This window comes from Eulemur rufifrons, chromosome 3 (genome assembly GCF_041146395.1).
Source record: "Eulemur rufifrons isolate Redbay chromosome 3, OSU_ERuf_1, whole genome shotgun sequence".
Lineage (NCBI taxonomy): Eukaryota > Metazoa > Chordata > Mammalia > Primates > Lemuridae > Eulemur > Eulemur rufifrons.
Window position 1 is genome coordinate 42,344,345 of NC_090985.1, and position 11,719 is coordinate 42,356,063.

The window sequence follows — 11,719 nt, forward strand, 5'->3', positions numbered from 1 at the left end:
TGCTGTGTAGCAATCACCCAGAAATATTTTGACTTACGCAGCAGCAAAATTTATTGTCCCTGATAATTCCGTGAGTTGGCTGGGCAGTTCTGGTCCGGGCTGTCTTAGCAGCTCGGGCTGGGTGGTCAGGACGGCATTACTCACAGGTCTCATGGGTGGCTGGTTCAATGTCAACGGGTAATAGGCCACATGTCTCTCACTATCCCACAGTTTTGCGAGTCTTATTCACATGGCAATGGTTGCACTATTCTCAACAGAAACAAGCAGGCAAGTTCCAATGAACAGGCGATTTTCAAGCCTTTATCTGTGTCACATTGTTTATTACCCCATTAGTCAAACATATAACAAAAGCAAGGTCAGATTAGAGAAGTGGTTAAATTGGCTTCACCTCATGGTGAGTTGCAAGGTCTCATTGCAAAGAATGGGATATCGGGAGGTGGGAGGAGTGGAGGCGATTATTTCCTCCCTATCACAGATAATGCATGACGCTATTCTATTAGAATTCTCACTGGAGGTTATTCTGCACTTTACAAAGAACCTTCATAATTTTTCTTTATTCCGTCTTCTCAAAAATTCTTTAAGGAAGATTAGAAATGAAGGTATGCATTTAAATTCTAACTTTTATATGAATTAGTCACATGACTACATCCAGTCATGTAACACTTTATTATAGGTAGAATTACAGCAGCTTCTATGTCATGGTGCTGCTGACAGAATTAAATTAAATGACTTCATGTAAATTATTTAGCAAAAATCTCAAAACATTACTTCTTAGCTTTAATTTATTTATTTAAACATAATCTTTGAGCACTTATCCCATTCTTATGAATCAGTATAGAATATTCCTAAGAAGGAATTAAGAGAACAGTATTGAGCCAAATAATCTGTACCTTATTCTATATTTTATTTTGAAGCAAGTTACTTAATATTTTATTTCCTCTGCTTTTTTCCATACCTGTAAAATAAACATAAAAATAATTATATCTGGGCCGGGCGCGGTGGCTCACGCCTGTAATCCTAGCACTCTGGGAGGCCGAGGTGGGCGGATCGTTTGAGCTCAGGAGTTCGAGACCAGCCTGAGCAAGAGCGAGACCCCACCTCTACTAAAAATAGAAAGAAACTATATGGACAGCTAAAAATATATATAGAAAAAATTAGCCGGGCATGGTGGCACATGCCTGTAGTCCCAGCTACTCGGGAGGCTGAGACAGGAGGATCGCTTGAGCTCAGGAGTTTGAGGTTGCTGTGAGCTAGGCTGACGCCACGGCACTCACTCTAGCCTGGGCAACAGACAGAGTGAGACTCTGTCTCAAAAAAAAAAAAAAAAAAAAAAAAAAAAAAAAAAAAAATTATATCTGCCTCATAAGATTGCTGTTAGAATTACATATAAATATCTAGAGAAATGTCTGGTACATCATAATTATACAACAAATGATAACAATTATTATGATATCATGGCACTGGAGTAGGCTATCTGACTATACCACAATATTTTTTTCTAAATAAAATTATTCATAGTATATTCTCTGTACACATGAAATTAAATTAGAAATTAATAATAATTTCAGAAAATAATTCAAAATATTTGGATAGTATACAGCAGACTTACAAAGAGTCCATTTGGTGGTTCATGCCTGTAATCCCAGTATCCTGGGAGGCCAAGGCAGGAAGATTGCTTGAGACCAGGAGTTCAAGACCAGCCTGGGCAACATAGCAAGACCCCTGTCTCTACAGAAAATTTTTAAAGAAATTAGCCATGTGTGGTGACATGCACCTGTAGTTCCAACAACTGGGGAGGCTGAGGCAGGAGGCTATCTTGAGCTCAGGAGTTGGAGGCTGCAGGGTGCTGTGATCACACCACTGCACTCCAGCTTAGGCAACAGAGTGAGACCCTGTCTCTAAAATAAATACATAAATAAAATAATTCATTAGTAAAAAAGAAATAACATATACCATCATATACCATCAATCTAATCATGAGGTAAACATCAATTGTGAGACATTCTATTAAAAAACTGGCACTCCTCAAAACTGTCAAGGATACAAAAACAAGGAAAGTCTGAGAAACTGCTACTATCTAGAGGAGCCTAAGCAGATGTGATTACTAATTATAATGTAATACCCCGTGTGATCTTGGAACAGAAGGGAACATTAGGTAAAAACTAAGGAAATTTTAATAAAGTACTAATTTTAGCTAATAATAATTTATCAATAATGGTTTAATAATTGTATCAAATTTGCCTACTATCATACATTGTAATAGGGAAAAGTGGGCATGAGTTATATGAGAATTCTCTTTACTATCTCCTTAATATTTCTACAAATCAAAATTTTTCCAAAATAAAAAAATAATTAAAAAAGAGAAATCAGAAAGGGTTTCCAACTAGACAATAATGGAAATGTGTCAAAATTCGTGGGATGTAGCTAGTACTACATCCCACTAAGTACTGGACTACTATAACAGTAATTAGAAAGAAAAGACTATCTTTAGATGCATTAAATATGAAGAAAGATCTAAAACTAAAAACTTAAGATTCCACCCTGAGAAACTAGTGGGAAAAAAGCAGAATAACTGCAAAATAAATGGAAGGAAATTATAAAGACAACAGCAGAAATAAATGAATCAAAAAACCCCTCATATAATGGAGAAAATTAACAAAGCCAACTGGACTTTCATATATATATATTATTTGTGGGAATATAAACGGTACAAGTCCTTTCTGCCCGTGGACGCTGCGGAGGAAGCATCGTTAAAGTCTCTCTTCCCACTGCCGTCATGTCTAAGTCTCCTGAAGAACCCGCACTGCTGCGGAAGCTCTTCATGCATCGGAGGGTTGAGCTTTGAAATGGCCGATGAGAGTCTGAGGAGCCACTCTGAGCAATGGGGAGCGCTCACGGACTGTGCGGTAATGAGAGATCCAAACACCAAGCGCTCCAGGGGCTTTGGGTTCATCACATGTGCCACCGTGGAGGAGGTGGATGCAGCAGTGAATGCACAGCCACACAAGGTGGATGGAAGAGTTGTGGAACCAAAGAGAGCTGTCTCCAGAGAAGATTCTCAAAGACCAGGTGCCCACTTAACTGTGAAAAAGATCTTTGTTGGTGGCATTAAAGAAGATACTGAAGAACATCACCTAAGAGACTATTTTGAGCAGTATGGGAAAACTGAAGTGATTGAAGTCATGACTGACAGAGGCAGTGGCGAGAAGAGGGGCTTTGCTTTTGTTAACCTTTGATGACCATGATTCTGTGGCTGAGACTGTCATCCAGAAATACCATACTGTGAATGGCCACAGCTGTGAAGCAAGGAAAGCCCTGCAGAAGCAAGAGATGGCTAGTGCTTCATCCAGCCAAAGAGGTCGAAGTGGTTCCGGAAACTTTGGTGGCGGTGGTGGAGGTGGTTTTGGTGGGAATGACAACTTTGGCCATGGAGGAAACTTCAGTGGTCGAGGTGGCTTTGGTGGCAGCCATGGTGGTGGCGGATATGGTGGCAGTGGGGATGGGTACAATGGATTTGGTAATGATGGAAGCAATTTTGGAGGTGGTGGAAGCTACAGTGATTTTGGCAATTACAACAATCAGTCTTCAAATTTTGGACCCATGAAGGGAGGAAATTTTGGAGGCAGAAGCTCTGGCCCCTATGGGAATGGAGGCCAATACTTTGCCAAACCACGAAACCAAGGTGGCTATGGTGGTTCCAGTAGCAGCAGCAGCTATGGCAGTGGCAGAAGGTTTTAATTATTTCCAGAAAACAAAGCTTAGCAGGAGAGGAGAGCCAGAGAAGTGACAGGGAAGCTACAGGTTACAACCGATTTGTGAACTCAGCCAAGCACGGTGGTGCCAGGGCCTAGCTGCTACAAAGAAGACATGTTTTAGACAATACTCCTGTGTATGGGCAACAAACTCGAGAACTGTATTTGTGACTAATTGTATAACAGGTTATTTTAGTTTCTGTTCTGTGGAAAGTGTAAAGCATTCCAACAAAGGATTTTAAAGTAGATTTTTTTTTTTTTTGCACCCATGCTGTTGATTGCTAAATGTAATAGTCTGATCATGACGCTGAATAAATGTGTCTTTTTTTTTTTTTTAAATGTACCATGTAAAGTTAGTCTACTCTGAAGTCATTTTGGTAAACTTCCCCAAAAGTGTGAAGATAGAATGCCTTCAGGGTGATACCAGGTTCTGTTTGAAATTCATGTACAACCTATGGAGAAGCTATTGTCTTCAGAAACCTTGATGTAGTTGAACTGACGGTTACTGTTGTGACCTAAAGTTCGCCATTAAAAGGGATCATCCAAGGAAAATCATGGAATTATTGGTTATAAAGATGATTGTTGGCATATCCTATGCAATATATCTAAATTGAATAATGGTATCAGATAAAATTATAGATGAGAATGAAGCTTGTGTATCAACCATTATCATGTGTAATCAATAAATGATTTAATTCTCTTGAATGAAAATAAATAAATAAATAAATACAATGGTACAACCTCTTTGGGAAAAGATCTGGCTGATTTTAGCTGTGTAAAGTATACATCTACCCTATAGCCCAGAAATTATACTCCAAAGTAGTTATTTAGGAAATATGAAAATATATTGCCACAAAAAGACTTGTACAAAAGTGTTCATAGCAACTTTATTTATCATAGCCAAAACCTAGAAATAGCCCAAGTGCCAATCAATTGGTTAATGAATATAGTGGATTATCACTCAGCAATGAAAAGGAATGGACTCAGGATACACACAACATATATATTTCCCTATTATCTTTCTCAATCTTCATAATAATTCTGTGACGTATTATTGTCACCCTCCCCCATTTGACATATAAGAAAATGGAGGCACAGAAATGTTAACTTGCCCAAGGTCAGATAGCTAGTGAGGGGTAAACCAGGACTCAAATCCTGGTGTTGTGGTACCAGATTCTTTGCTCTAAGCAATATATTATGCTTCACTATGTTCAACTAAACAATCTCATCCATGGAGTGGTGTATACTACAAAATGGATATCTTGGAAAAGCGTGCTATAAGATTTCCATCTACATTTTGTTCTTAAGCAATCATATGTGAAAAGTGAAGATAATTCTGTGACATAGAGTCTTGCTTGCTCCTGGACGTGCAGACCAATTCAACCAAAGAGATGCTTAAGAAAGATTGAACTATTTGTCAATTGTTTTAATTTTGATGCTACAACTACCAGGTAAAGACCAGGGGAAGTGTATGTGCTGACAAACTGGTGGATTAGGTATCTGAAGGTCCTAATTCTTATATGAGCTTTGTGACAAGGAGCCGAGAACTAGAATAAGTCACATCAGCTCTCTGGACTATATCAATTTATTAAGGAGGCTGGACTTGATGAGCTTTGACTTTTCATTCAGTTAGGACATTCTGTGCCTGTTTTCCTAATAGATAGACTCTTAGCTCAATCTTCTTCTTGTTATTGCCCATCTCTATTAACTGATTCATATAAACTAGCATCTACAAGAACACAGTTTAAGTAGAATAAAAATACTTACAATTTAACATCCAAGAAGGCTTTCCTTTATTGAGAAGTGTTTAATTGTTGCAAGGAGTTGACAGAAATAAAGACTAGCTTAGGGATCAGATAGATCTGGTTCAATCCCAGTTCTGAACTTCCTAGTCATATGAATTTGAGCAATGCACTTCCTCACTGTAACTCAGTATCTTCATCTGTAAAATGATAATATAAGTGCATATCTTAACGACCTGTTGCCCTCTCTGCCTAGGCATCCATTGTCAGAGTCTTTCTCTAACCCATCCTTTACAGCCCATTCTCTCTGCATTAGTTTGGAAGGACTTGTGGAGATGAAATAGAATTTATTAATACTGTGTATAAAACTAGATAGGCTTATTGAAAGCAGGGAAGTACACTATCAACCCAATGAGTATAATGTCCATTGGTAGCATCACATCTTTAGGAGTCAAAATTTAATTTTAATTTAAAAATAGAAAGAATAAGGAATGAAAAACCTGAATGTCCCTCTACTGTTTCAAAATTGAGTAGGAAATTATTTTATAGGTAGGTTCAAGAAAGGACTCCTATTTTCTTTGAGATATTTAAACTATTGAGCTCATATATCCTCCTCTTCTACTGTAGTTTGTTCTGTTATAGTGCTTATCTCTGTGGAAGTCCTATGGGACCCTCTCCCTCCTGTCTCTCCCTCCCTGTCTCTTGCTCCTCCCTTCTCTCTCTCTCTCTCTCCCCGCCCCCAACTGCAGTTTGAGCCTTTGAAAGACAGACCAATATTTGATTTCTTGTTTTGTGACCTGACCCTTTGCACAGACTCAGTCATGTGGTAAGTGTTCAATCAGTGTTTGCTCATTTGAATTTATCATCATAAACAAACTTGCAGCTGATTATGGACCAAAGCCCTTTCCATCCAGAAGTTCTTCCTAAGAAACACATAGAGCATGAGGAAATGAAAACAGAGTCAGTATTCTAACCTAAAAGATTGTGAAGCCCCATGACACACCCAGAATGCAACAGTCCAAATATGAATTCAGTCCTTTGCTTATTTTTCTTTTTTGTTGTTGTTGGCTTCAAAACTGACCATGAGTCATAGGCCAGACGGTAATACAAATAGGACAATTTTTTTTGGTTCTAATATTTTCTTTCTATATTCTACACTAAAATTCAGAATTGTCTTATCAATGGATCGCTGAAAATAAACATACTAGAATATTGTGGTTAAAGTTTATATATGTGTATATGCACAATAAACAATGTTACTTAAAATATAAAACACATCAGAGTCTTAGCAGACCTTTGAAAGCTTAAATGAGGCCCACACTCTGACATCCGTACTCTTACTCTTAGATTTGTATAGTACAAGAAGAACAATGGATACCATTTAGGTTAGACAGAGGATTTCAGTATGAATGACCTAAGGAAGAATCAAAAAGCTTAAAAGAATTTTGAATGTAATGAAATTTTTGAATATATACTTATATATAGTCTTCCTACATTATTTAGTAGTACTTGTCATAGATATATTATTAGTAACAATAAAAGTATTACAATATATTGTACATACATTGTATGTCAGGCATTGTACTCAGGCTTTTGTATTACCTTATTTAACCCTCAAAATAAATTTATGAGCTAGAATAAAATGAGTATTAAGGACATTAAATAAATTGTGAGAGCTATGCATACATGAAACAGGAAGACCAGTATTCAGAAATTCTAACTTCAGAGCCCTCAGTTTTAACCACTACAAAATATTTAACAGATATAATAACATTTTACCCAAAGTATTGCAAAATCCAGATGTAAATTTAAGAAGTTCATTGTGTGCATGAAAAATCTGAATAATGGTTACTTTTTATTTTTTAACATTAAACGGGAGAGATAGTAAACCACACACCATCACTTGGTTTTTAGAGAAATTTGCCAGTGAATGGCAGTCAAAAGCTGAAGTAAACGTGATTTTGATACTTAAGCAGCAAATAGCCTTACTGGCCAATACCCATCCCATGCCTCAACCCCCAAGCTTCCCCTCTGCCCTGCTCCTAGACTTTCTGTAAAGAAAAAAATCACCTAGGTTAATATCCAGGGCCAGATTAAGGATTGAGAAAACTTAAATTCTGTAAGGTTATGATATGCAATAAAATAAAAACAATACTAACCTGGAAAACTAAAATTTACACATAGACAATAACAAATAGTTTTTTTTTTTATTTCAAGCTTTTCTATCTAAAACCTTTGGTATTAATCCATCATAACAATTTTTATCATGTCGGGGAGGTACCCATTTGCTGGTTGCTAAAGCTGAGCTCTCAACCATGGTGTGTGTGCACTCAGGGAATGTTTCAGATGCCTTACTGAATTGAAAGAAGAAAATACTAGAACTTCTACCTGTATTTATTTGTAAACATAAGTCAGTCACTTTACAAATATTTAAAACATAGATAGATACAGGAAGCCTCACTCAGGCCGTATACCAGGTGGTAACATTTATTCACTCAACATCCAGAGGAAACAGTGGAATGTCCAAAATGTCCAGAAATTGGCAATAGAACTTCCACTCATTTTTCTCTCTTTTAGTATATTACTATAATGTGTAGTTTACTTGTACTAACTTAAGTTAATTTATAAATTATATTATCTAGTTTTAAACAATTTAGGCTAACTCTATGAGGAAATTACAGATTGAAGATAATATTAACAATGCAAGCACAAAAAAATTGAGAACCTAGAGAAGCAAACCATTCTACTAGAAAATAAGCATTTTACTGGCCATGCTGCAAGGTAAAAATAAGGTGTTAACCTGAAAATACTTAAAATTATTAGGGAGCATATTCAAACTATAGATTTATATTCATTCTAATTAGTTATGAACTTCCTTCTAAGGGAATATTGTGCCTTGATAGTTTATAAGTAAATAATAGCATGACACCATCATGACTAAGATGTGATATAGTTCTTTAATTTCTCTAATAAATACTTTAAGATATTTAGTACTAAAAAAAGTACTTCTCAAATTTCCCTCAAGGTAAAATACAAGCTTAGAAACCACTTTTGAGATTTCTTAATAGCAATTAAAGAAACACTTATTTTGTCTCTTTTACAAAAATGCCTGCAGTGAATAATGGACAATAATATGTTCAAAGGCTAAAAATCTATTTCTTCACTGGGCAAAATAGTTTTAAAGCCATAAACACAAAAATCTCTCTCTCAATTTCTCTTTTTCCATGTGAAATAAATTTAATTAAAACGAGGTCTTTAAATTTGTATAATATTGTATGTTACATTAATATTTTGTTAAATATCAAGCTTATTAATTTGATTTGCTCACACTAAGTTAATAAAAATACATTAATAATATAGTAATGACAAATATTTTCTTGGCAGGAATGAGGATAGGTGTTTATCCCATCATTTTCTTTTCTTGGACACATAGGACTTCAATTCCCAGTCTCATTTTCAGTAACATCTGGGACATTTGACTAAATTCTAGCTGTTGAAAAGTTGTGCACCACTACTTCTGAGCCTGGCTCTTAAAACTTACTGGGTAATCTTTTAGAGTTCACTTCCCTTTTTTAAAATAACTCTGGAGACCAAATGTGGCAGCATTATAAGATAAACTCATCCTGGAGTTAAATGAGAGAAAATAACCAATAAATGTTAATGGCTTAGACTGCCCACTAAAGAGACATAGGCTGGCCAAATGGATAAATATACACAAGCCAAGTATCTGTTGTCTTCAGGAAACACATCTAACCCACAAGGATGCATTCAGACTCAAGGTGAAGGAATGAAAAACAATGTTTCATGCAAATGGAAGACAAAAGAAAGCTGGTGTAGCGGTTCTGATTTCAGATAATAGTCTTCAAATCAACAAAAGTAATGGAAGACAAAGATGGTGACTATATAATGGTGAAGGGTACAATTCAACAAGAAGACATAACAATTCTAAATATTTATGCACCTAACTCAGGTGCACCCAGATTCATAAAACAGTTTCTACTTGATCTAAACAAAATGATAAACAGCAACACCATAATATCCGGGGACTTCCACACCCCTCTGAGAGAACAGGACAGACCTTCCAAACAGAAAATAAACAAAGAAACAATGGACTTAAACAGAACTCTAGAACAAATGGGTCTGACTGACATTTACAGAACATTCTACCCCCAAATCACTCAATATATGTTTTTTCTCATCAGCTCATGGGACATTCTCCAAGACTGAACATACCCTAGGCCACAAGCATGTCTCAAAAAATTAAAGAAATAGAAATTATACCATGCATCTTGTCAGACAACAGTGGAATAAAATTAGAAATCAACTCCAACAGAAACTCTCATCTCTACACAAATTCATGGAAACTAAACAACCTTCTGCTGAATGATTATTGTGTTCAGTAGGAAATTAAGATGGAAATCAAAAGGTTCTCTGAACTAAATGATAAAGGAGATGCAAGTTATCAAAATCTCTAGGACACAGCTAACGCAGTCCAGAGAGGAAAATTTATATCCATAAATGCCTACACCCAAAAGACAGAAAGATTGCAAATAAACAATCTAATTAATCATTTCAAAGACCTGGAAAAGGATGAGCAAACCAACCCCAAACCCAGCAGAAGAAAAGAAATAACAAAAGTCAGAGAAGAATTAAATGAAATCAATAATAGTAAAAGCTATGCATAAGATTAATAGAACAAAAATTTGGTTCCTTGAAAAAATAAACAAACTGACACACTTCTTGCTAGATTAACTAGAAGCAGAAAAGAAAGGACTCCAATAAGCTTCATCAGGAATGAAAAAGGAGAAATAACAACTGATGCCACAGAAATACAAAATATCATCTAATTAATACTATAAAAACCTCTATGGACATAAACTTGAAAATGTGGAGGCAATGGACAAATTCTTAGAAACACATAGCCTCCCTAGGTTCAATCAGGAAGAAATAGAATTCCTGAACAATCCAGTATCAAGTACTGAAATTGAAGCAGCAATAAAAAAAGCTTCCTAAAAAGAAAAGTCCTGGACCAGATGGTTTCACATCTGAATTTTACCAGACCTATAAAGAACTAGTGCCTATCCTGCAGAAGTTATTCCACAACATCAAGAAGGAAGGAATCCTCCCCAACATGTTTTATGAAGCCAACATCGCCTGGGTACCTAAAACAGGAAAGGACACAACAAAAAAAGAAAACTACAGACCAATATCCCTTATGAATATAGATGCAAAAGTTCTCAAGAAAATCCTAGAAAACCCAATTCAGGTGCTTCTCAAAAAAATAATCCATCGTGACCAAGTGGGCTTCATCCCAGAGATGCAGGGATGTTTCAACATACACAAATCTATAAATGTAATTCACCACATAATGGAAGCAAAAACAAAGACCATATGATCCTCTCAATAGACGCAAAAAAAGCCTTTGACAAAATTCAGCACCCTTTTATGATAAGAACGCTCAACAAAATAGGCATAGATGGGACTTACCTAAAAATGATACAAGTCATATATTACAAACACACTGCCAACATCATACTGAACAGGGAAAAATTGAAAGCATTCCCACTTAGCACTGGAACTAGACAAGGTTGCCCTTTATTTCCACTTGTTTTCAACATAGTGCTGGAAGTCCTAGCCAGAGCAATCAGACAAGAGAAGGAAATCAAGAGCATCCAAATGGGGGCAGAAGAGGTCAAACTATCATTGTTTGCTGACAATATGATTTTATATCTAGAAAACCCCAAAGATTCTGCCATGAGACTATTGGAATTGATAAACAAATTCAGCAAAGTCTCGGGTTACAAAATCAATGTACAGAAATCAGTAGCATTCCTATACACCATCAACAGTCAAACTGAGAACCAAATCAAAGACTCAACACCCTTCACAATAGCAACAAAGGATATAAAATTCCTAGGAATATATTAACTAAGGAGGTGAAAGACCTCTACAGGGAGAACTATGAAACACTGAGAAAGAAAATAGCAGAGGACATAAACAGGTGGAAACCCATACCATGCATGAGCAGAATCAACACTCTTAAAATGTCTATACTACCCAAAAGATCTGCAGATTCAATGCAATCCCTGTTGAAATACCAACATCATTTTTTGCAGATCTAGAAAAAATAATTCTGTGCCTTGTATGGAACCAGAGAAGACCCTGTATAGAAAAAGCAATCTTAAGCAAAAAGAACAAATTGAGAGGCATCAATTTACCAGACTT

At 36.2% G+C, this 11,719-nt stretch overlaps 1 pseudogene; it reads left to right on the forward strand.

Annotated features, from left to right (window-relative positions):
- The first annotated feature begins 2,776 nt into the window (after positions 1-2,776).
- LOC138381654 (heterogeneous nuclear ribonucleoprotein A1-like) lies at positions 2,777-3,738 on the forward strand (annotated as a pseudogene).
- The last annotated feature ends 7,981 nt before the right edge of the window (positions 3,739-11,719 follow it).